General features: G+C 36.4%; 2 long non-coding RNA genes across 2 annotated transcripts; both read right to left on the reverse strand.

Moving 5' to 3' along the window:
• Window positions 1–11691: 11691 nt before the first annotated feature.
• Window positions 11692–21078, reverse strand: LOC107063454 (uncharacterized). Its single transcript, XR_001475341.1, has 3 exons — window positions 21022–21078; window positions 12324–13186; window positions 11692–11970 (listed from the first exon to the last, which is right to left on the reverse strand). It is a non-coding gene; the product is annotated as an uncharacterized lncRNA (long non-coding RNA).
• A 118-nt stretch (window positions 21079–21196) lies between these two features.
• LOC107063453 (uncharacterized) lies at window positions 21197–25047 on the reverse strand. Its single transcript, XR_001475340.1, has 3 exons — window positions 24513–25047; window positions 22785–23733; window positions 21197–21333 (listed from the first exon to the last, which is right to left on the reverse strand). It is a non-coding gene; the product is annotated as an uncharacterized lncRNA (long non-coding RNA).
• Window positions 25048–26642: the final 1595 nt, after the last annotated feature.

Consider the following 26642-nt stretch of genomic DNA (forward strand, 5'->3'; position numbering starts at 1 on the left):
CCGTCAATAGACGCCGTGGTTCCACACTTGGTCAGATTTCCCTGATTTGTCCTCCATGCCTTGCCTGCTGATCTACGGTCATCACCTACGGACCGTGAATGGACCTACGGTCCGTAGATCACCTCCGTGAATGCCTTTCTTCTGCATTTATTTCAGTTGTCTCTACACTTCCGCGCCTGAACGTCTTTCCTGCAAAACATGATAAAAACACATCAAAACCAATATAAAAGGGCCTTAGACACACACAACTTGTAAGTGAAACGTATTAGAAATACCGTAAACTCACGGTATATCAAATCCCCAACTCATGGACTTCCAAACAACATGCTGCGACAATGCTTCTATAGGAGTCTTGACTCGGTGAACAAAGAAGTTATTGATCAACTTGTTCCCGGAGGTATAATGCAACAACACTATGAAGTAGTGTTTCAACTCCTTGATGGCATGACCAAGATCAATAGAGCATAGTAAACTTGTGAAGACCAAGTGTCTCCTCTAACTTTTAGAATAAAGAAAGAGCAGATCGAGAAGGAACAAGAGAGTGACCAAAATATGGCCAAAATAATGACCCAACTGGATCTATTGTCGAAAAATGTGATTGGTAGTGGGTTGAAGAGTGTAAATATTGTGGGTGTTGGTGGATCAAACCCCGTTGAAGCACAATTTGAAGCATTGTATAACGAAAAAGTGAACTTTCTTGCGAACCTGGGTGGAGGTTTTCGTCAAAACTATCCAAGGTCAGGTGGAAATCCGAGTTGGAATAGAGATGAGGGATGGAGAGATCGTGACAGAGATTGGCGTGATCGTAACACTACTTGGAAGGAAAGAGAGGGTGACAAGGACATGTATGTCCCACCCCATGAGCGTCAAAATCCCAAGGAATCGAAAAATGTCCATACAAAAGACATGATCTCACGCATTCTCAATAAGGTAGAAGGGTCAGACAAGGTTATAAAAGAAATGAAGGAAGACGACTCTACACTTAATCAGACGGTCACCTCTCATTCAGTGTCAATCAAGCAATTGGAAACGCAAATGGGTCAAATTTCTTCTCATTTGAACCCAAGGCCAAAAGGCGGCCTACCAAGTGATACCTTGGAAAACCTGAAGAATGATCCTTCAAATCATATCCATGTCGTGCCACGATGTTAAATGAGGCGCTTCTTGGGAGGCAACCCAAGTTTTTGATGCTTTAGTTTTATTTTTGAATAATGGGTGTTGAATGTGCAGGTTAAAAAGTTGAAGTTTTGGGAAAAGAACATTTAGGCGAGCCAAAAGTTCGGTCGCCGAGCCCGACTTGGACCGTCGTTAGAACCACCAAAATGACTGAAGGTTCTGCAAAACTCAATGGGCTAAATCACCACTCGGTGCATCACGGAGTGGATCGGCGAACTCGACTTACTTCGCTAACAGCGCGTGAATTGAAAAGCTTTAAAGGCCAAACGGTTTAAAATTTCAAAATCCTTCATATTCTCTCATTTTCAACTCTCGTACTCTCACCCCGATATTATACTATTCATATTTTCTGCTTTTACTCTCATTTCGTTTGGGATTTTTGCTCACGATTGTGGAATTCTTTGCCGCCTAGCATTTCAACTATTTTTTGGCATAAAGGTTCGTTTTCCGAACCCCGAATTCCATATGTGGTTGAACTCAAATGCAATCGATAATTTAATGTTGAATATTGTTTGGTAATCATCGTGTGATTGTTTGTTTGCCTAGTTTTAATTGAAATCGGTTTTTATCAGCATTTACTCATGATTCTTGTGTCTTTGCTTGTCAAAATCGAGTCTAAGTTGTTGGGTTGCATTGATACTGTGTTGGGTCTAGCGGGGAGAAGTCTGTATAACACCGAATTGGGCTAAATGTCATATTTTTTCAATGATGGAGCGGTTGACGTCATTCTTAAGGGTAAAAATTGTCAAATGGCCAATTATGGTCAAATCGGGGGAAGTCTGAGTACCCCGAGGGCATGGGTAGTATGGGTCTTACTTTAATTTCATAGTGTATGTGTTTCATTTTTATTTCGTGGGCTGCGGGTTGGATTTTGAAGAATGGGGTGAGAAACTGGCACGTTGGACCGTTTAGCGAGCTGAGTCGAGCTCACCGAATAGTTCGGCGGTTTGCCTAAGTCCCCCTAGATCGTCTTTAATTTCTCTAATTGTTGAGTTTTTGTTCTGTAACTTTTGGTGATACGCCTGAGCTCACCAAGTTCACGCGGCAACTCACCGAAAGTGTTTCTTGATTGCCCTTCTGCACTCATAATTCCTTAAAATACACTGTAACTTTCGGCGAGCTACTTCTAGTTCGCCGATTGGTGTCGGCGATCCACCGAATGCCCCTGGACATCGTCGACCAGCTTTGAATTTTTGAAATTTGTGTTCTGAACCTTTCGGCCTGCCCGAGTTGGCTAGCTAAAGTGATTCGGCAAATCGCCGACCGGTTCGGTGAATATTTCTGCAACTCATTTTGTGCACTTATACTGGAATTTTTCTAACACTTTTCATGTTGTTTTGCAGGAATGGCTAGACCCAAAGTGTCTGGAAGAGACATGTCGGCCCGAAGGCTGGCACGTGGAGTGGTTATAAAAGAGGATGCAATTGCATCCCGAGCAAATGCAACAAAGCTACCTCCAAAGGGGTGGAAAAGGCAAGGGCAAGGCACCTGTGGTAATTACACCTGCGGATGAGAGCTCCGACAGTGATGGGGTGTACGAGACACACCTCACATCATCCGACAGTGAGCGGGACTCAAAGAATTCTCATGCTTCTATCTCAGAGCCTGAGGATGATCAGTTGCTACAGGTCCGGAGAGCGGACCTATGCTCCAAGACGGTGAATGATCTGTCTAGAATCCCAGTGCCTCCGACGCCTGCCCCTTCAGCTTCAGCTCCAGTACCTCCTCCACAGCAGAAAATGGTCCCAGCACCACCAGTACAGGGTCCTCCTCCCCGGTCACTCAACCGACTAAAGGCTGAGGGTCTGAGGACTATTCTTGAGGAGAAGAGATTGTCTACCGACGTTGTGGTGGACAGGTTTCCAGAAGTGTGGAACACTATCAAGTTCCACAAGTTTGAAATTTTCACTAAACCTCGGGGACCCTACATTCCAAACTGGGTTCGGGAATTCTATTCAGCCTATGGTGAGTTGGTCAGAAGAAGGCCAGCATGTTCAAGTCAGTTGATTCTATGATAGTCCGAGGCAAGAAGATAAATTCTGACAGTTCTTACATTAATGTTGTTGTAGGGTGAACCTATGATTTCTTGCACCAATACATCGATTTGATCTAGAAGAACACATTGGAAGACCTTAAAGGTTAGTTGGCACCTCTTATATCTGATGCCACCCCGAGGTGGATAGAGGCAGGGGCACAGATAGAGAAGAAGAATTTGAATGTGGCTGCCAGATACTGGTTCGGGTACATCAGCAGCACTATCATGCCATCCCAAAATGAATCCATCCTGCGACACCTGAAGGCAGCATGTTTAGGATCTATCATTTCTCGCCAAAAGCTGAATTTGGGACTGTTGATTGAGCAGGAATTGGCCATGAGGGTCAACAGAGACAGACTTCCCTTCAATTCCCGGTGTTGATCACTGAGCAGTGTATACGGGTCCGAGTTCCACGAGATGAGAAGAGGGATGTCGAGGTTACACCCACATCTTCTACCGACATCCGTCATATAGAGGCCGAGTACACGAGGGACGAGGGTGATAGGAGGAGGGCAAACCCGATGGACACATCCCCGGAGGTTGATATTGATACGCTACATGCAGAGGCAGTCATGCCTACTCCAGTCACTGGGCCTTCAGATACTTCTAGCTCCACTCCTTCTGATACTCCTTCCACTTCTGCTACACCTCCTCCCCCTAGATCTGCAACTGCCACTGCTTCTAGACCTCCAATCACCCAGGCAATGTTGTTCCAGATGGGGCATTTGGCCCAATCCGCCGATGTGTGTACCTCCGGGATAGAGTCTTCTATTCCTGGGATGATTGAAAGAGACATTGTTGTTGTGTTGACACCCCTCAGAGCTGAGATTGATAGCCACAAGTTGGCACTAGATGCCCTTACTGTTAGATTCACAGCTTGTGAGCAGAGCCGAGGTGCTACAGATGAGATAACGGCCTTAAAGGTCGATATTACTTGGTTGAGGAGAGATATGGACCAATTGAAGTCCACTAATGTTACTTCACTGTTTAGGATGGTGGGCTTGCTTGAAAAAAAGGTTTTAGAATCAAAGCTTTCATTTGATGGTTGTAGTTATTGGGTTGATATGGGTTTAGCTCGAAAGAGTAAATCCTAATCTCGATTCTACTTATCTAGCTCGAGAGAGTGGATGAATTAAGGTGTGGGTTGTTCTTATTTGCTAAGCTTGTTGATGTTCGGAAGAAATCACTTGAATCGTGATAGTTGTTCGAGAGAAAACTATCTCACTTATAGTCTAGCCTACCCACTGATATTTAGTTTTTTGTTAGTAATTTCAATTACCCATATTGTGAAATTTTCCTATAATCGATCACATCCCGAGAACTTCTCACTATATTGCTATTTCCTTCGTGTTTGATTGTGTTGTAGCTGATAATTGACAATACAAACCCTCCATCTTACATTCGTTGTCACCCCTTTAGACTTGTTTGCATGTTTACGAAAAATTTCATTCCTATAACCGAATAGACCACTTTATAACTTCATAAATTGAATTTAAACACGTACCGCTCCCTCTGGGTTCGACCCCAACTCTTCGTTGGATTTTATACTAGTTAACGATCGTTTGCAGCTAGAATTGGATGAGATGTATTTGAAACGTTAATCAATTCGTAACAACACAATCGATACAATCATCAATTAACAATTCAACGCTAACACTTCTTTCTCAATAAAGTATAGAGTATTAAGCTAGAATTCCATTTGCAACTACAATTCCTCAATTAAAACACGAACTATTAATTGAACCCACTTCAAAACAACAATAAAATCAGTAATTAACAACACTCATTAGCTAATTAATGCATTTAACTACATAATATCACCCCAGGAATGAGGGTTTTAGCCAAACATAGTAAATAACAAGAAATCGTTACCAACAAAGTTTTCCATCAAATTAGGCAACTATCCACAAGTAGAGCTGTCAATATGGGCTAGCCCACCCCATCCGGGCTAACCCATACAGGCTTTGACATTTTACAGGTCAGGCCGAGCTAGCCCATTTTTGGTGTGGGCCAGAAAACGATCGGCCCAGCCCACAAGTACGTGGGCTACAGGCTTGCCGGGCCAGCCCACTTTTTTTAAAATTATATATTTTTTATAATTATTAAAATAAATTATAAATTATAATTTAAAAATATTATCATAAATATCGACAAAACAATATTACATGGTGTTAATGTTACTACTTGTTAATCAAATCCACAAATAAAATTATCTTTCTAATATTTATTAAGGTTTTTCAAATAAAAGTATAAATATCTAAATAGAAATATTAACATAATTTTAACATCTTTATTTTCATCTGCAATTTATATGCGGTTTCAATTAGTTAAATATTAAATAGATTTTGAGTTTGGATTCTCTTTAATTTTAAATTTTAATATTATATTATATTTTTAAAATTATTTTTATTTGGCCCACGGGCCGGCCCTACCTATATTTCTCAAGCCCCACAAATCAGCAGGCTTATTCAGGCCGGGCTAAAAAGCCCTTTTCTTAAATGGGCTCCAAAAATCTTAGCCCAGCCTTATTAAATCTCGGGTTAGGCCAGGCCGGCCCAACGGGCCTAGCCCATATTGACGGCTCTATCCACAAGTTTTCAAATGTTCAAATTAAAGCTAAAAATCTCACAATCTCTAAATCCTTGCTCAAAAATGTGAAAATAATGTTCCAGAATGTAAGAACTCAAAAATCCAGAAGTGAACAATGTGAGAACTACTTTTCTTCTTTTCAAAATTGTATTTATATGTTTCCAGAATTTCAGCACAAAGTCCACTCGGCGAAGTAAGTTGGGCTTCGCCAACCCAGTTGGTGATGCGCCGAGTGCTCCTCTTCTCACCTTTTTGAAGTGCCTTTTTCAGAAAAACTAGTAAAATAACCCGCGCCTCGCGCGGGAATTTAGTAGTACAAAATTTATAAAACAATACTTAAAACTTATCGGTCATTAAAACTAAAACACTGTATTATCTACATGTAAGATTACGTAGTAACAAACATTAATAATGTAAAGGAAAATGAAAATTATAACATTTTATCATTTATCCTTAATAACATAAGCATAAATTAATGACCGTAAAAAATATAACAGGATCTGTAACAATAGAATGAAACAGAAAGGAAAAATTCGACCTCATTGAATGCACAATGTCCCCTTATGGAAATTATTCCCCTATAGTACCCAATGTTTAAAGGAATAAATTCTCTCAAGATTGAACGATTCACCAGTGTATTGATACAAAAATAATGGTGTCAGTGGGCCACTCAACAGGAGCAAAGTACACGAATATTTAATTGTGCAGAAGAAGAAGTGTTCAGAATTTTTATTGTTTTAAAATGAGAGGAAATCCTTTTATTTATAGACAACAAAGGGTAGTGTGAACAAATGTTTATTGTGCCTTATCGAAAAGGTCACAACTATTTGGAAAAGTTGTAACCCTTCGGAAAGGTCACAACCTTTTATAAAAGTCACAACTTTTCATAATAGTCACACCTTTTTATAAAAGACACAACTTTTCATAGAAGTTGCAACTGTTCATAAAAGTTACAACTTTACATAAAAGTCACAACTTTTCATGAAAGGGGAAGGCTAGTTTTAAAAATAAATAAAGTAAAAGGGAATCATGGTTTGTGGTGGCGCCACATAGGAGGGCCTAGGGTTCTCTTATATATATATATATATATATATATGATTGTTCTGTAACTTTAGACGATTGAAATCGGCCTCACCGATCTGTTCGGTGCGTCGCCGAACCACTCGTTTGCTCGCCAAGTTGGTCTTGTCCATGGGCTGGCATGCTGGAACTTTGAGTGGGCTGAAGGTTCACTCGTCGAGTGGCTTTGGCAAGTACCAGCTTTGCTTTTCTTCAGCTTTTTCGCTCCTATTTGCCTCGTAATGTCCTCGCCTTGCTCTTTTGCCTTCATTGTTGCATATTAACACTTTAACACCAGTTATGAGCTTAACTGAGTCAAAATCCCCGACTCATTGAGGACACTAATTCCTTGAATATTAAGCCCTAAATGAGTCAAAATCCCCGACTCATCAACAAGTCCTTTAAAAAAAAATTAAGCCTCGCCTTGATCTATGTTTTTTTCTTACTAATATTCGAATTTTAAAATATCAAAAAGTATATTTTTATTAGAATCAATTTTACTTTCAATATTCCTCTAAAACATATAAACGTATAATCTGAATAGAAGAAATCATTACATTAAAATCATTTTCAAAACTTAAGTTTTCAAATTATAAATCAAAAGTTACATAAAAACATCATCTATATTTTGTTTTAAGTAAATATGAAAAATATGTATAAAAATTGCTTGTTAGCAGACCTTTGACTATATATTTCTTTACTAAGTTATCTGTTTATTTAATTAATCTTTGCTACTCAAGAAATAAGTGAATGAAAACATGATATCAAATGTTTCTTAAAAACCAAATCTCATTGTATCATCCAAAAAAGGAATATAAACACAAAAAATAACTTCAATCCATTTTTCTACTTATACTCACCAATCTAAAATTCTGAATTAATGACATAAACAGACTAAATAAAAATATTTTGTAAAATATTGATATTCATTTGGTGAGTAGGTATATATATAATGGAATTCAATTTTTAAATTAAGTTATAAAAAATTTTAAGTTTTCAAGACACATAAAAGCACAAAGTAATACGAAAACGAAAATAATATGTTCAATCTATTTGAGAAGTTATAGAAAAGGCTAACATACAAGATATTTATGCTTCAATAACGCTTAACTTTTTTTTCTACCAAAAATAATAGCAATGTTACATATCTTAATGAGTATGGAACAATAAAAAAAGCATTTAAGTTTTACAAAATATAACTACTCTAATAATTCCTATAATCAATACTTAAATATCATGAACTAAGAAGAATCATATGCATGAAATTCTGCTTCTTCTTCTTTTTCGCTCAATTAAATTTTATATCGAACTATGATTCTTGTAGATATTTAATTAGTTGAAATGTGAGTATCATATATTTGTGGTGATTTGTTTTATTTTTATTTTTTCTTGTGCATTTTTTTTATTTCTGATAATTAATTTTCTTGAACGCTTCAGTGAAAATGGACTATATTGAATTAAGAAAATTATTTGCAAGCAAACAATAAAAGGGTTTATTGGTAGATATTTCAAGTATTTTTCTTTTAGATATTTTTTGTGATCATATCATCTAATTTGGAAGAATTTAATTATTCATTAAAATATTAAAGTTGATTATAATGTTCAATGCGTTATTTTGTAAGACTATCATTTTGATTATATGTGAGAGAATTTTACTCATAAGAACAAAAAAGACATCACAACAGATATATTTTAAACAAAGATCTAATACTATATAATGAGGAAAAATATATAACAAAATTTAAATATTACTTCTACAATTATATAATATACTAAAGCTAAAAATGCATAACAACAGAACTTTCCTTTCACTACATGGTATTTTTAGTTTATACTATACTAAAACTAAAAATGTATAACAATTGGACTTCTTTTTTTGTCACTACATGGTATTTTTGATTTATTTGAAGAATTTTATTCCTTAAAACGAATATGATATACGTCAAGCCTCAATGTTTGATTATTATACAAAGAGATCAATGTATATTGGAACGAAATTAATCTAAAAATAAATATTATGAATGAAATATATAAAGAAGACAAAATATATCAAAAGTAATACTTCTCTAATCAGATTTGAGATTCTTTTTTTTTTGTTAAACAGGATAATATATATAGATAATTAAAGTGCCCTTATATTACGGAGTTCGGGACCTGGCTATTGTCAGGATCCAAAAGTACAGAAAGATTTTCAAAAGATGCTAGCTTATTACAAGTTAACATAGATACTAATTTACTAGATGACAATCCTTGTTTATCTGCAGCCACAATGTGTCGCATAGAGGCTGGTGGAGTGACAAGGATGTTCTTTAGGTTAGACACTGCTAGCTGGGCTCCATGTTTTGCGAGGGAGTCTGCAACCTTGTTGGCCTGTCGGAAGCTATGTCGGATCGCCAGACTCCCCAACTTCCTCAACAGTGACTTGCAAGTTAAAATCGCAGAGTTATAAACAGGATTTATATGATCTAATAATTCTAGAAGGTCTTTGGAGTTCGTCTCAATCTCGCAGGAATGAATCTTATGATCACAAAGTAGCATAAGGCCATGCTTTAAGGGCATCTATTTCAGCACGGATGTGATTGTGCGTGTTAACCTTGGAGAAGAAACCAATTACCCAATCACCTATGCAGTTTCGAACAACCCCTCCGATTCCGCACAAGTTGGCCCTACCATTCTGAGAGGAAAAAGCTTCATCCATATTAAGCTTAAAGTAGTTTGTAGGTGAGGGGGTTCCAACAAATAAGAATTGTCTTATAGGCGATATTATCACAAGGATGCTTCGTGGTAAGGATGTATTCCGTAGCACGATCTATGACTGTTTGTGCATTCAAGAAAGAGGAGCCTTTGTTGTGGTAATTTGTATTACAGTTAAGCCATAAGTGCCAAAGGGTGAACGGGTAAAGGACTTCCCAATCAACACGACCGCGAACAGTAGTGTATGGAAAGTCTCTAAGGTCTAGAAGCCAATGATTTTGCCGAGGGATTTGACTAATGTTCAACAATGTCGAGCCAATATTTCTGGGCGACGGGGCATTAGAGGAGCATATGCTCGACGGTTTCAGGGCCCAGGTGACAAATTGGGCAAAGAGCTTCAGGCATAATCCCTAAACGATGAAGGTATTGGGTTGTTGGGAGACGCTCATGCGCACATAGCCAAAGGAAGAATTTGATCTTGTTTAGAGATCGTATTCTCCAGAGCCAAGCGTGGGGAAAAACGACTGTGTCTAAGGCATCGATAGAATTATAAACTGATCTAGTAGAAAAAAATTCCACTAGAGTTGGCGAACCAGTAAGGGGTATCCAACAAGTGGTCTTCTATATAGAGGACGACACAGGAGGCTTCTAGCTTGACTTCAAGGGGCAGCGAGAGGGATAGCTTATCCCAGTTCCAATGGTTGCCATCCCATAAGTTTACGAGCTTGAGGTTAGATTCACCATAGTTGAGGGGGCCATAAATGGTATTCTTAGAGGGGGAATGTTTGGGATCCATTTAAATTTCCACAGGTCTATGCGGCTACCATCTCCTGGGCCACATTATGTTAGGAGAGCAGAATTTGCCCCTGAGAAGGATATTTCTCCAGATAAAGGAAGTATATTTGGGCGAAGAAGGGAGACCATATTTATTGAGGAGGATGATGGCCTAGAGGGATTGGTGCTTGGTGAAAATCCTCCAAGTTAGACCAGCAAGAAGGGCCATATTTTTATCGATGGCTTTGTGTAAACCTAAACCACCATGATCCTTAGCTTTTGTAATTTGATCCCAGCCTAAGTAGTGAATTTTCCTTTTTTCTGTACTAGACCCCAAAATAAAATCACGTTGAATTTTGTCAATTTGGTGGCAAGTTTTTTGAGGGAGCTTAAAGTATTGCATAGAGTAGGCAAGTATGGCATCAAGAGTAGCTCTAGCTAAGGTAGTCTGATCGGCAATATTCAAAAATTTGGTCTTCTAATTAGAGAGTCGTTTTAGCATGTTATCAATAATGAATTGGAAATCTCGAGGTCTAAGGCAATGATTGAGGATGGGGAAACCTAGGTATTTACCAAAGTGGGGAGAGACCTTGACTCCAAAGGTGGTATAGACAAGGTTGCGAATGTCATCCGCACACCCTTTGGAGTAGAAGGCTCTAGAATTTAAAGAATTAATTCTTTGACCCGAAAGATTGCAAAAGAATTTCATACAGGCACTCATAGTATGAATGGATTTGGCGGTAGCTTTGGACATTAAAGTAAGGTCATCCACGAAGAAAAGATGCGAGAGATAGGGACCTTTGGGCAAGATATTGATGGGGTCCCATTTGAGAATGTCGACTTGTGGTGAACGTAGGTGGAAAGGAGTTCCACACAGAGTATGAAAATGTAAGGAGACATCGGGTCACCTTGGTGGATGCCTCTGGAAGGGGAGAAGAAGCATGTTTGGGATCAATTGACCAAGACGGAGATAGTGCTAGACGAAATGCAGCTCATAATCAGCTTCGAGATGAGCGGAGGGAATTTGAAGTAATGAAGCGTAAGGCGAACGAAGGACCATTCTAAATGGTCAAAAGCCTTCTCTAGATCTATTTTAAGGAGAAATTTTCCTTGCCGGGATTTGGTTTTGTTTAGATGGTTAACGAATTCCTGAATGATGATGGTGTTATCGCAAGCTCGGTGCCCTTTGAGGAAGCTTGTTTGGTGAGGCCCAATGAGTCTATCAAGGTAAGGCTTTATACGATTAGAAATAACTTTAGTGATATATTTTGAGGAAAAAGAGTTGATTTGGAAAACATTTAACCCAATCAAACATGAGAAAATTGGAAAACATTTGTTTTCCTTCATACCAAACACACCCTAAATGATTAAGATTAAAACCTCCAAACAAATGAGGTCTTTAAAATAAATGTCATGTGTTTTTCGCACAATCAAAAGAAGATTGCCTCTCTTAATGACTATTCTTTAAGCTTCTTCTTGAAACATTAGAGAAGAGAACCGATAAGATGTCAAAAGTAATTCTTATATCTTCTTTCTCGAAAATCTGATGAGAATGAAACGAACAAATGAAACTAAAGTTGGAGGTTTTAAGGAAGCTCTTGTCATTGATATGATAATAGTCTTTCATCTTTACTAGCTGCAGCCTGCAGGTTAAATATATTGAAAAAAAATATTAGACCAATAAGACACACCATTGCAAAAGTTCACAAACAAATGCAAGATGATGGGTTTCCTTTTTGTTAAGAAGAGGGAACCCAAATTTTACAGCTACAACTTTTCTTCAAATTTATTATTGATGAAACATATACTATCAAAAATGAAACTAATCCATAAACATTTAACCATTAGTTTTATTATGGAAAAATAAAGTGATCATATCATAGTTTTTTTGTAAAAATAGATAATGTTTGAATTTGCAGGTAATCAAAGATTCGAGCAATTAAAAACAAACAAAAAAAATCAGGATTGAGCAAAAATTAATAACTAATGACAATACCTTTCCCTCCTTATGTTTCTAGCTCTCATCATTATTGATAACACTTAATTTACCTTCGAAACAAGTAAGAGAATAAGTTGTCATTAGCAATAAACACCCAACAAAAGAGTCAGAATCGAATCCCATAAAAAATAATTTGTCGGCAATCAAAAAGACAAATGGGTTTGAACCTAAACACACAATATACAAGATTATCAAATTAAGAGCAATTTTGGTAACTAAACAAAGGGTTTGGGCAAAGAACAAATCAAGCAAGGGATAATTGGAAATTGGAAAACTCAAAACCCAACTCTCATTCAACGATCCATTGTCATCTCAACACATGCAAATCAATCAAAGGTAGGCTAGGTCATCATCAATCAACAATAATCTCCTAGCGATCAGTGTTTTCTCACGAAATTTTCTTTCGATTGCAATCGTGTTCAACAACAAAGCAACCCAATACCTTAATCTAAACCCCTATTTCTAGCAAGTTCAACATTTAACAAAGTTAGCCTAAATCGTCTCCTTCCGATCTCAAACTTAGGAATCAAAGTCGAAATATGTTTATTAATCTAATTCTCCACTCTCAAATGATAGATTAAAGCATGAAGATTAGATTAAACTCAATTCATAAAAGCCCAATGAGTCTATCACACCTTAAATTCTTTAATACTGCTAGTACATTAATTTTTTGTCTACTACTCAACAATCCAAATAAAGTTTGAATTTTCCAAACAGTCACTTCTTCAAACACCAACTGGTGTGTGTCGTATGTGTAAACAAGATGAATATGAAAATCATATGCAGAAATGCTGTACAGACCCAGAGAGAGGCCACAAATTAAAGTTTGCTCAAAGGAAAGAGTCTTCGATCAAAATCACCTGTTACATTTGAATTGAGGATGAAATGTCAGTATTTCAATAATCGTACAGAGTTGAGGTTCAATTAATTCAGACAAAGATAGCACTTATTTTGCCTTTCCGTCAAATATCAGACTAAAAAGCAACAAGCAGCAAAGAAGACCAAGTACCAACGCAAAGTAAGAAGTGAAAGTGACTGAGAGAAACAAAATTAAAAAAAGGCACACATTAACACACAAAAAATAGTGCATATAAAATTTAAAACGAAGATGAACGTTAACCAATGAAAATCTATATTCTTTGTCGCAGAAAGTACTCTGAACTTGGGCTACTAATCTATCTCTCTAGCACAGGCGTGAAGATTAATCAGCTAAGAATATATATAGTCTCGCAACCTTGATAGATATCCAACAGAAAATATGAGGAACATAATCAATAACAGAGCAAGCGAAAGCAGATAAAATCAAATGCTATTATTTTATAAACTTGCTAAATTAACTAAAAATAAGAATCAGACAGATATTCACCAGTAAGGAAAGTCCCACATAAATGTCATATTAACAAATGAGTTCATTATCAATTTTTTCGGATGAGTGCTCTCAGCGCATTTTAGCAAGCTCTGCTAACGTGCACTGTCAGGATGAAACGATATTCGATTTCTGGTAAAGAGACACGATCGGAGAAGGAATTGATTACGCCCAGAGGATGGTATTAGCTATAGATTGCAAGAAATCAAGTTTGGAAGCTTTATTCCAGATCGGAACCAATAGATTGTTGAAAACAAAGGGGAGGATTCAGACTCTGCATCCTCTATACAGTTGGAACCATGTGGGGGTGCGTTAAATGGCACTCAAATGGCAGTCTGGTGGCTACAGTTTTCTGAATTGAGTACTTCAGCCAGGCTGACGCTGGGGGAGAAGACAGACTGTGAGGACAACAGGAACGTGAAGCAAGTTAAGACGTTAAGCTATATACCACCTAGCTCTAAGGATGGAAAAATTTATGTAACCATCGAGCAGGATGACCTAAAGGAACAAGAAATTTACTGGAAATCAGCACTTACTCAGTATGTGACAGGTGACACTCCATACTTGAAAACGATGGAAAACTTTATTATGAATGCTTGGAAATTTGTAAAGAAACCCCAGCTTCTGATGCATGAGGAGGGATACTATATTTTTCGATTTGAAACTGTTGAAGACTGTGAGAGAGTTATGCAAGCTGGTCCATATACATTCTTCAACAAACCCTTTGTGTTACAAAATTGGAGTATCGATTTTGAGTTTAACCCAGACTGTATCACCACTATTCCTCTCTGGATAATGCTACCACGGCTTCCGGTAGGCTACTGGTCTAGATGTCTAGTGAGGCATTAAGCAAGGTGGCAAGTGCCATAGGGAAACCCCTCTACACTGACAGCTTCACAGTGTCAATGACGCGAATTTCATATGCTAGAGTACGTACTAGTTGAAGTTGATGTATCACAACCACTTCTGAATTTTATTGACATAGTGACGCCAACAGGCTCAATTCAGCAACAAATTGAGTATGATTGGAGACCAAAAATTTGCAGTGTATGAAATTTGGGCACAAAGCTGAAGCGTGCTGGAATGCTGAAATGGATGTACATGAAGAACCTAAATCCCAAGAAGTTAAGAACAAGAGGAGGAGAAGGAGCAGGAAAGCTAAGCAACCCCGATATGACTGGAAGGCAAAGGGTGTAGTTCAGCAGGATAAACCACCTACTAACAGAGTAGTAGTGGATAAACGGAGGACAGATGCGCCAGCTAATATCACAAACTCAACTCAGTCAATTAAAGTTTTGCAAACAGAGGCACAAGTAAAGGTTGTAAATAGTTATGCAGCTCTCCAGGAAGAGGAAGTCACTCAGACTGGAGACCCTGGGGTACTCTTATCCCTAAATAATTATCTCTACCTGGAACATACGAGGGCTAAACCATCCCTTGGAACAGAAAGAAAGGAAGCTCTTTCTGCAAAAGAATAAGATAGATGTTATGGGTGTTATTGAAACTAGAACAAAAATGCATAAGTCTGGGAATATACTAAGGAAGGTCGTGCCTGATTGGAACCATTGTCTCAATTACCCTATGGCATATAATGGTTGGGTATGGCTACTACGGAGGGCTCATATACAGGTACACGTATTAGTAATCCATGAACAATATGTTCATTGTAAAGTCTCAGAGGCAAATGGAAACTTCTCAGCTTATCTCACAGTTATTTATGCAAACAATGAAAGCCAGAATGGAGAGGAGATGTGGAGGGACCTAGTTCAAATTGGGAGAGGTATCCAGAAGTCTTGGTTGCTATGTGGGGACTTTAACAATGTTCTAGCTACTGAAGACAGAACTGCCTCCCCTGTGTTACCAGGAGAGACACAAGCTTTTCAGGGATGCATCGACACATTGCAACTGACAGCTCTAAGACAATCAGGGAGACACTTTACATGTTGTCATAGGCAGCAAGATGGGAGTAGAGTACATTCCAAAATAGATTGGGCTTTTAGGAACTTTCAATGGACAGTGAACTATGGGCATGTGGAGGTTGAGTTTTTGAGTCCAGGAGAATCTGATCATTCGCCAATTGTTATTCAAGTGAGCACAAGACCTCCTTCTAAACCAAAATCCTTCGGATTATTCAAAACAGTCCTGGAGCACCCTGAGTTTGAAGGGATTCTGACAATTGTGTGGAATAAAAGATACACTGGTACTAGAATGAGGCAATTATGGAGCAAACTTAAAGCATTCAAAATAGGACTGAAGGACCTCAATACCTATTTGGCTTCTTACAGCCAGAAGCTACAAACAACTCGACAGAGTTAGGAAATAGTACAAAGTCAAATGGCAACCCAACCTCTCAATAGTGAGTTAATAGAGCAAGAATCAGTCTTTTTGAATGATATCAGAAAATGGAGCTTAGCGGAGGAGAAGGTTCTTAAACAAAAATCTAGAATTAATTGGATTAACAGTGGAGATTCAAATACCAAGTTCTTCCATGCTCAAATGAAGATTAGAAGTAGTAAGAACACCATTACATCTGTTTATACATCTAATGGGATTAAATTGCAGGACCCTAAAGCTAGTGGAGGAAGAGTTTATTTCAAGCTTCACTAAATTGATGGGAACAGCTGTGGTGGATTTGCCATGCCCGAATGTGGATGTTATAAGGAATGGCCCCTATTTATCATACCAACAAAGATGCTTGCTTATAATTCCGATCACTGATCAGGAAATTGTGACAGCAATGGAAGGGGTGGCCCTAGATAAGACACCAGGTATTGATGGATTCCCTGTGGAATTCTTTACTAAGCATTGCAACACTGTTAAAGAAGATGTAATGTGTTGTCAGAGAACTTTTTACTACTGGGAAGCTGTTGAAAGAGATTAAGCTTACTGCCATTACTCTTGTGCCTAAACAAGCTACCCCTACCCAAGTAGCAGACTACAGACCTATTGATTGCTGCTCTACTATATACCAGATCATCACATAGATCTTGACCAACAGAATCAAACCTGTTATAGGTTCTATTGTCAGTCCTTCTCAGTCTGCATTTATAGATCATTGATAATATTTTATTCAGTCATGAGGTACTGAAGTGGTATTCTAGGAAGGGACTATCCCATAGATGTGCAATGAAAATGGATTCACGAAAAGCTTATGATTCCATTGAATGGGAGTTCCTAAGGAGATTGCTTGCTGAACTGGGCTTTCCCTTTAAGTTCATATCTTGGATAATGGAGTGTATATCTACAGTCTCGTATACTCTAGTGATAAATGGGGGCCTATCTAAGCAATTCAGAGGGGGAAGAGGAATTAGACAAGGGGATCCTATGTCCCCTTACCTATTTGTATTGGCTATGGAATACCTTCAACGGGAACTGAGTATGTTGACATGAAGTCTATTCAATTGCTACAAGGAGCTTTTCAGAGATTCTCTGTAGTGTCAGGGCTTCAAGCTAATAAGGAGAAAAGTTCCATCTTTATGAGATGTGTTAAACCTGAGCTGAAACAGACTATACTGGCTACTTTGGGATATGTGGAGGGGATATACCATTCAAGTACTTGGGTGTTCCTATATCATCCAAGAAACTGACTATTGCTCAATGTATGCCTTTGGTAGAGAAGATTACAGAAAGAATTAAATGCTGGTCTGCAAAGTTACTCTCGTATGCCGGAAGAATCCAAATGATAAAAACTGCAATATTTGGTATGCAAACTTACTGGGCCAGATCTTTGTGCTACCAAAGAGGATTGTGAAAATATTAACAACATATGTAGAACTTATTTGTGGACAGGATCCACTATTAGTTCTAGGAAGGCCCTAGTTTGATGGGATAATAAAATATGCCTTCCAAAAGATGCGGGGGGACTTAACATTATGAATTTGAAATTGTGGAATAATGTTGCTATTCTGAAGTTATTATGGGATATTGATCAGAAAAAGGATTGCTTGCGGATACGATGGGTGAACGCCTACTATATAAAAAATGAATCACTAGAAATTTGTCCTATTCCATTGAATGCTACATGGGTGGTAAGAAAAGTAATTGAATCCAGAAAGTATCTAGAATCCTTAGTCCAGCCAGAGGACCTTGGAAGTAAGTTGAATTCAGTGGTTGAGAATGGTCAATTTTCCATTAAGAAAATGTACAACAGCCTTATGCCTCTATTCTCAAGGGTCCCCTGGAAGAGTATAGCCCTGCAACACAATATTCATCCCAGACACAAGTTTCTGGTATGGCTAGCAGCTTGGCGAAGATTGGCAACTTTTGAAAGACTACAAAAGTTAGGAATTCAGGTTTCACCTGCTTGTGCATTTTGTGCTGCACCTATTGAAACATTTGATCATCTTTACTTTGATTGTCCTATGACTAGGGCCTTATGGAGTAGACTGTTGTTGTGGCTGGGTTTAAGTAGGACCATAGGGAGTTGGCAGCAAGAATTGGAATGGGCAAATGCCTGAGCAAGGAAGAAGACTGGGAAAGGTGCAATTGTCAGCTGTGTTTTTGATATGGGTGTATACATTATATGGCGGGAAAGAAACAACATGCAATTCCAAGCAAGATCCTATAATTGCGACAGAGTCAGCAAAGAGATTGCCCTCCATATTCAAGTTCGCGGAAGAGACCTTCCAAAATGGAGGACTGCACTACAGTTGTTGGACCGACTACCTTGACATGGAGCTGGAAGAAGACATTATAATGAAGGAGTAGATAGTTATAGTATTGCTATTAGTTTTGCTTCTAGATTGCTACATTTTTGTTTAGTTTTGTTGGAGAAGTAAGTGGTCAGCTCTTACTTGGGTATGTAAGTAACAATTTTGGTATTAATAAAATTGTCAGTTTCTACCAAAAAAATAATAATAAGTAATGAGTTGTTTTGATACTGCCAAACCATAGTATGTGTATAAACATTTCCCCTAGTTTGTTACGCCAATTTCACATGACCACCTCCATCAGTGGGGATGTCCATAATACAATGAAAATCTAAAGGCGAAATGCTTTAACCATACTCACAAAAAAATGTAAGTTAGAATAGGCAAGTTGTTCTACCCAACCAATTAGATTTCGCAAGTTAATTACCAACTATTATTTTACCCTGCATCAACTCAAGATGATTAGTCCACCAAGACCAACACAGAACTAACATCATAATTTAGGAATTGAACAAACAAACAGAGAAGTGCACATGAAATTTTAAATGAAGATGATCTCTGTCTTCATTACAGGAATTACTCTAAATTCCAAGTCTTAGCAATATCAACCAAAAAATTTCATAAGCTTTGAAACAATTTCCAATAAACTGCAATAACAATAATTATAAAATCATCAAAAATATGTTTGCATTCAAGTTGATAAATGGTTCATAAAACTGTTACCAAACATAGTGGTAATTAAACAAGCTGATGGAAGCATTTCTTAAAACGGTTAAACTATCAACTAAAAAGAAATACATGATTTGGAAAATGCACATTGATGGTAAATAAGAAATGAAAATGCCTGGGACTGTTGTGAGTGAAAAGAAAAAAAAAAGAGATCAACCATGTTCTAAAGTACATATGGGATAAAATATTCCTTTCAAATTGTCATTTTTCTACTATATAGAGAACACTTGAAAATATGATTATTATTTTTTTAATTGTGTCCTCCTATATAATCCTGGGACGTTATGTTGGATGACCGAATAGCCAATAATTAGAGAATACAGAGAGGATGTCAATGAAAAATGATTACGTCTTTAAAATATTTATCTTATCAGTGATGAAAATGAGAGAATTTAGCATGATTTCACTTATGAAAAAAATGCAGTAACCCATTATACAATAACACGGAAGATGCTGGGAGAATGAACTTGAAGTAGAAAAGTATTGGGGATTATATTAGTTTACCGTTGGGAAAAAATGTTTAAGACATCGCAGTAGAGATGAAAAAAAAGAGATCTTGTAATGAGTAGTTGATAATATTAATCAGGACACAGACGAGCAACTAATGCAGCAATGAGGATTGATAATACATCTAAAATAGCTGAAGACGAAAATGATGAAAAAGGTCAATTATTTCTATATCCGACATTGGAGTCTCAAGCTGTATTTAGCAATAAGTATATTGTTTATACAAAAGCACGCGTTAAAGGTGAAACCGGATGTCAAAGACCAATTATTCTTGGGGGGGAGTCAATATGGGGACAACAATACTCTATTAAAGATGGCTATGTCAATGCCAACAGTAGATGTTTAGCCATAAAAATCTATATGGAATCAAGATACTATCCATTGTTGCTTGCTTTAGTTGGCTGCCATTCTAGAAAAACATTTGATATATGACGACCTAAATAGAAGAGGATTTCCGTACCACAACTGTTATGTATCAAAAAGATATATGGCACCTTCTACTCCAATGTTAAGTACTTAGAGATATAGTTGGGGCTTTGGAGTGTATTTGGTCATGAAGGAAACACATATGCTTTGATGGAGTTCTAACTCCTAATCACTCTTGAAACTTACGTATTAAAATAACTTTTGGGCAGGTGCAATTAACACAATGTAAATAACTATTTTTTATTCAATTCAACCATCAAGGCTCTCACCTCCCATGGTGATGGAGCATGACATAGACCCCTATCTTATTTATTACTAAGTAAAATATTACGACGGGACAAGTAACAAAAAAATGCAGAGCAAACAAATAGAAAAAAACATATTCTTAAATCTATGAAGCAGATCACACAAACCACAGGTAAATTTGCTCCAGAAATATGCTAAATGTGCTAAGCATCCCAAAGCAGAGTATTCACTATACAAATTTAAACCAAAAAAGAGATGTACAGATCAAGAGAAAACAAACTAACAGCCTTGGCAAGAATAGGTGGCAACTTATACAAATAGATCATTTAATTACAAAGTGTTTCTTACTTTGTTGAATTAAGCATGAAAGTCAGATTTTGAATGTTTTCAACCTTTTTTTTACAGATCATGTTCTTGCATTTTTTATTTATTTTGAGAAATTATTTGGTCTTGCACTTAAACTCGAGAAGAACCTGAACAGTCTGTACACTAAGGTACAAATCTTGGCTTTAAGCTCTTTCTTGAAAAGACATGCCTCACTCCGTTATAAACTTCATAAACTCCAATTGTTTATTACCATGATATTATAGGGAGAGATCCTATATTTATTATATTAAGAAAAAGCTCCCCATTATATTTACTTTTCAACTTATCACAGTCTACCAATTGATCCATAAAAGGTAGTGCTTTCATTTTGTGCTCAGCATGAGCAATTGAATTACAGAAAATAATGACATCTTGGAAAGAAAATCTTGAAATTCTGTTGACATACCCGAGATCTTTTGTTCATATGGATCAGGCACCCGTTTCCATCATTACACACCAAAATATTTAAAATGAACCAGAAAAAAGATTAACAACTATTGAAGATGGCAAAATAGCAAAATTTATTTTAAATAGTTCTTGCATAGAGGACAAATTAGTATTAACCTTATTCTGTTACTTACATCAATTCAGCCACAACGGTAAAATCATTTTCATCCATGTCTACAGGGGAAGCACCTTCACCATGTTTTTGCCAAATGAATCTATAGATGCATTCTCTTTTGCTTCTTTTGTTACCTTGAATGAAAAGTTGTTTCTCCTATCAAAGCTTTTCAGTTTTAGAAGTGTGACTATTATTAATAAACTTGGTATCAATAATTGAAAATTTATTTGTCAGTACATAGCAACGGACTAAATATGCAACTGTGGCAGCTTACAATATAGTCTAACAAAGCATTCATATCGTGAGTATTCAATAAGCTCACAACTTTTTATAGTCTCTTCATGTTACCATAGTTGACGAGAGCTAATTATGTTAGTACATCAAAGGTTCAAACTGATGGGAACAACGCTTTCTCCTCCATTTTGTGGTTAAAACTATAAAATGACACAACAGTTAATTATCACCTTTATGACTTAAAATCTCACTCTGCATTGATTGCATTGATAACCAATTAAACACATATTCCTCAACAAGATATAGAGAAATCAATGAACTAATTCACTTGCTCAAAAGCTTAATTGAAATTAAAAAATACTCTGCACCCTTACCTAAAATGCTTCCAAGTTTCAATACCAAGAGATATAGAGTATATGCCTAAACAATAAACAATTACCTGAATACCCTTTCTTCCGTAGAAAGTGTTCCAAACAGAAGAGTTGTTTTGCTTTTATTAATAGTTGATCAAGGTATAAAAGATGGACAGAAAAACTGTAGAAGAAATCTCACCCAATAGAAAATACATGATACACATTTGTAGAAATGATCAGATCTTCAAATAGGGTGATGCAAGAATATGTTTTTCTTCATGAGAAAAAATATTATAAAGAAAAGCGCAAAGGAAGAGGACAAGATATTCTCAACAAGTAACATCGGAAGATAATAAAACAAATGTATCTCTAAACAAGAAGAGCATGCCAGTCAGTCACCCAGTCCCTTTGGAGGTCAGTTAGTGTGTCCTAAAAAGTAATCGAATTTACACAAATGCAATGAAAAATAACGTTTTCTTTCCCAAACTAAAGCCGGTAGTGGCTCAAAGGTTGGATAAAATGAGGAGAATTTTTTTGTGGCAAGGCAACAAGGAGAAGAAAGGATATCACCTGGTCAAATGGAAGAAAATAATCACAACCAAAAGGCAAGGTGGATTAGGCATCAAGAACCTTAAAAACCAAAGCAAAGCTCTTAAGGTGAAATGGTTATGGAGACACCCACAAGAGGCTCAAGCCTTATGGTGTAATGTCATAAAAAACAAGTATGGGGAGCTGGATAATTGGGTAACTAAATAAGTCACTATCCATCAGGCTCTCCTGGCCATTCCTTAAAAGTCAATCTATTATCAAGGTAAACAATGGCAACAAGACTCTTTTTTGGTTAGACAAATGGATGGGTTTTAATAGTTTACAAGGATGTCCACAGATACAATTTCAGTGGCAGTATGAAGGTAAAAACAAGAAGGGAAGAGAAGGATCTACACCTATCTGCCAAAATTCTATGCCAGATCAAGAGAGTCTATAAAATGCACAAACTCACAGAATTTGTAGCAAACATACCAGCTCTAATATTAGACATCATCTGAATAAGCCTCTTGATCAGTTTCCAGACCAGTCGGATCAGCCTCTGGACCAGCCTCATCGTTCTCATTCCCGGACTCACTCTCAGTCTCATTATCCTCCTCATTCTCATTCCCGAACTCACTCTCAGTCTCATTATCCTCCTCGTTCTCATTCCCCTCATTATCCTCCTCGTTCTCGTTCTCATTCCCACCCAGAGCCTCATTATCTCGTACGGCACGATTGGCAGTTTTGACCACTCAAGACAAATACTGTGCATGGGTTACCATTGTCTGATTAATGAAGTCTCGAAATGCTGAACAATATTTTGTGCAATGAGACTTAAATGATGTCTGAATGTCTGCTGGGAGAGCCATAAAAAAATATTGGAGATCCTTGTCTGACATGCTTTTCTTAGTTCGGTCCCGCTGCTTTATGTAAGTAACATAGGTTCGGAAGTGTTTTTGCAACTTACGATTGGTAGGTATATTCAATCTGCTATTTTTGACATGCTTGTAAAACCTTTTTTTCAAGAGTGCATTTCTAAAGTGGATGGCTTTGTCGTATAGCCCAAACTCATTCCAAATTAAGTTGCACATTTGGGGAGTATACATTGTTGTGTCAATTTCTTCTAGAAAGGACTTTCGAGCGTCTATTGAACCCCAACTCAACTTGAAGCCATATCTAAGAAGAACTTCAGGGTAGCCTCCCAATGTACCTTCTACGTCAGCCCTACATTCGATGGCTAGGAATACATCTGTCCTAATAGAATCATCAATTGCTCTGGACCTTACCAGAGAATCGAGAGTACTCCAAATGAATCTGTGGTGACGTCGGTAAGCTGACTTGTCTTCAACCAAAGCAAAATCCATAGGAGCCCTTTCTCGCAGTGAATAGCATGTTGAATCCTCTGTTAGTCTGCTTAATCTCTGAAACTATGTTTTTGTTACTGCATTACAAAAAACAGAAAATCATACTCAAAACCAAATTAATTACATAATTAAGAAAATGTCTTTTTAATGCATTACAGAAATCAAAAAATCATATTCAACTCCAAATTAATTAAATAATTAAGAAAATGTCTTTTTACTGCATTACAGAAATCAAAAAATCATACTCAAAACCAAATTAATGACATAATTAAGAAAATGACTTTGTTACTGCCTTACAGAAATCAGAAAATCATACTCAAAACCAAATTAATGACGTAATTAAGCAAATATCTTTGTTACTGCATTACAAAAACCAGAAAATCATATTCAAAACCAAATCATATATCAATTGTGGATGCAGTATATCCATCGCTCTTACAGAAGTACAACGACCCGGCATACTTGAAAGAAAGAGCAATACTCACACCTAAAAATGAACTGGTGCATGAGCTAAATGACATAAATATGAAGATACCAGGGGAAGGAAAAACATATTAAAGGACAGACAATGTGTGCAAAGCAAGCGTGAACACAGACGAGAAAGATATATTGTACCCAATTGAATTTCTAAACAACTTACGCTTCCCAAGGATACCTAACCATGACATACACTTAAAAATAAAACTTCCATCTTATTTATCTTAAAAATAAAACATTGCATTACTTCCATACCCTCTTCCTATTGATCCACAACCACTCAAGTTTCACGCTCTCAAAATTTCCTATACAATTTATATTTCCCTACCACTGGAATGACAATGTTACAAAATAATAAAAACAATAATTAGATACTTACAAATACGTATGGAACGAATCCTTTGGGATATTTTTGATTCCCAATTTAGACAGAAATCTACTTATGTATTTTTTCTGTTGTTCCACAAGTACATAGTAACTAGTAAGTTCTCCGATGGTTGAATGTCGAAATTTTTTCCTTCAGATTTTCAAGGACGACAGGATCATCGGAATTACCACCCGGCTCCTCATCCATAAACACTTCAAAAGGACTCGAACTCTTCCATTCAAGATTCACGGTTTCCCCAAATAACTCAGTACCGTCGGGGTCATTCGGGGGATTTTTGAGTGTTTTGCTAAAATACTGGGAGAGGTTGTGTTCTAAGTACACAAACTCTTCCTCCACACGATCCTCCCTCCAATGTGATAGTTCAGTCCATAACTCTTGTGCATTCAAAGGTTCATACCGTTCAATCAGTTCCATGAAACAATAGGGGAAGACGACCCGGAAGAGGAATTGGGAAGATGATTGGAAGTCAAAATTGGTCAAAGCTCATTAGTGGATTAAGTCAAAAATACTCCCTCATCTCTGAGCTTAGACACAAATTCATCCTTGTTCTTATACAAGATAATGTTGACCGTGCTATACCCGAGCCCAATAATATAAATGGTATGTTTTGAGGATAATAATCGAGTTTTTGAATCGATTGTTTGCGTGTTAAACGAATAAGTTTTTTTATCACAAATCTGTACTTTCTTTGACACTATTTAAGGCATAATAAGACTACCCACATACAATATTTTTGAAATATTTTATGTTGTCAATTATCATGATTTATAGTATTTTTACGATAGATTCAGTTCAAGAATCCGTGGGATTTTTTGTATTTTTTTCAAAACATATTTTATATTGTCAATTATCATGATTTATAGTATTTTTACGCAATTTTAAGTATAAAAAACAAAAAAATAAGACAAATAAATTAAAATGGACCCAATATATGTTATTTTTGTTGTCTCAATTTATGTGACACAAATGAAATTTGGAGAGTCATCCAAATTTTAATTTTTTTAAAAAATATTTTAAGTTATTAATTATTGTGATTTATAATATTTTTATGTAACTTTCAAATAATGTACATTACTGGTCACTTTGTCCTAATTTATGTGATATAGATAAAATTACAAAATTAACCCTTTTAAAATGTCTTTCAGATATTTTAAGTTGTTAATTATTATTATTTATAATACTTTTTTGGTAATTTTAAAATGATACTCCCTCCGTTTCAAAAAGAATGACCCTATTTCCTTTTTAGTCTGTTTCAAAAAGAATGGCCCCTTTCCTTTTTTGGCAACATTTTAACTTTAACTTTCCACGTGGCATGTTTAAGGCCACAAGATTAAAGGGCAATTTTGTACATTTGACATAACTTTAATTTAGGACCATAAGATTCAAAAGGCTTCTTTATTTTCTTAAACTCCGTGCCAAGTCAAACTAGGCCACTCTTTTTGAAACGGAGGGAGAATGTATTATTTTTTCTGTCCCAATATATGTTAGCCTGATAGAATTCTGAGAGTCAACGTATTTTATTATATAGCTTTTAAATATTTTAAATTGGTAATTATTGTAATTTTTAATGCTTTTTAAGTCATTTGTAAATTATATATGTTGCTTCCTTGATTGGGACTTTTCCATTTGTGACATATATATATATATATAGAGATATTTGGTGCCCGTGCCAACACGAGCCCAATAAATATTTTTTTTGTTTTTGTTTTAATTTATGTGATATAAATGGAATTTGAAGATCAGTCGATTTTTTATATGTTTTCTTAAAAATATATTTGAAGTTATTAAATTGTTGTGATTTATATTTTTACGTTAGTTTTGAATAATATAGGTTACTCATGTTTCAATTCACGTGAATAATCATAAATATTTTCAGTTGTTAATTTATTGTGAATTCTAGAAATTTTGACGTTATTTTCAAATAGTACATGTTACTTATTCTATTCCAATTAGTCAACCAAATTTCTTATATGATTTAAAAATATTTTTAATTGCTAATTATTGTGATTTATAGCATCTTTTATGTAACTTTTAATAATATATAATTTGTTCAAATTCATATGACAATGATAAGATTTCAAGAGTCAACGCAATAAAAATTTAAATTTTAAAAAAAGTTGT

Source organism: Solanum tuberosum, unplaced genomic scaffold, assembly GCF_000226075.1.
Source record: "Solanum tuberosum cultivar DM 1-3 516 R44 unplaced genomic scaffold, SolTub_3.0 scf00348, whole genome shotgun sequence".
Classification (NCBI taxonomy): Eukaryota; Viridiplantae; Streptophyta; class Magnoliopsida; order Solanales; family Solanaceae; genus Solanum; species Solanum tuberosum.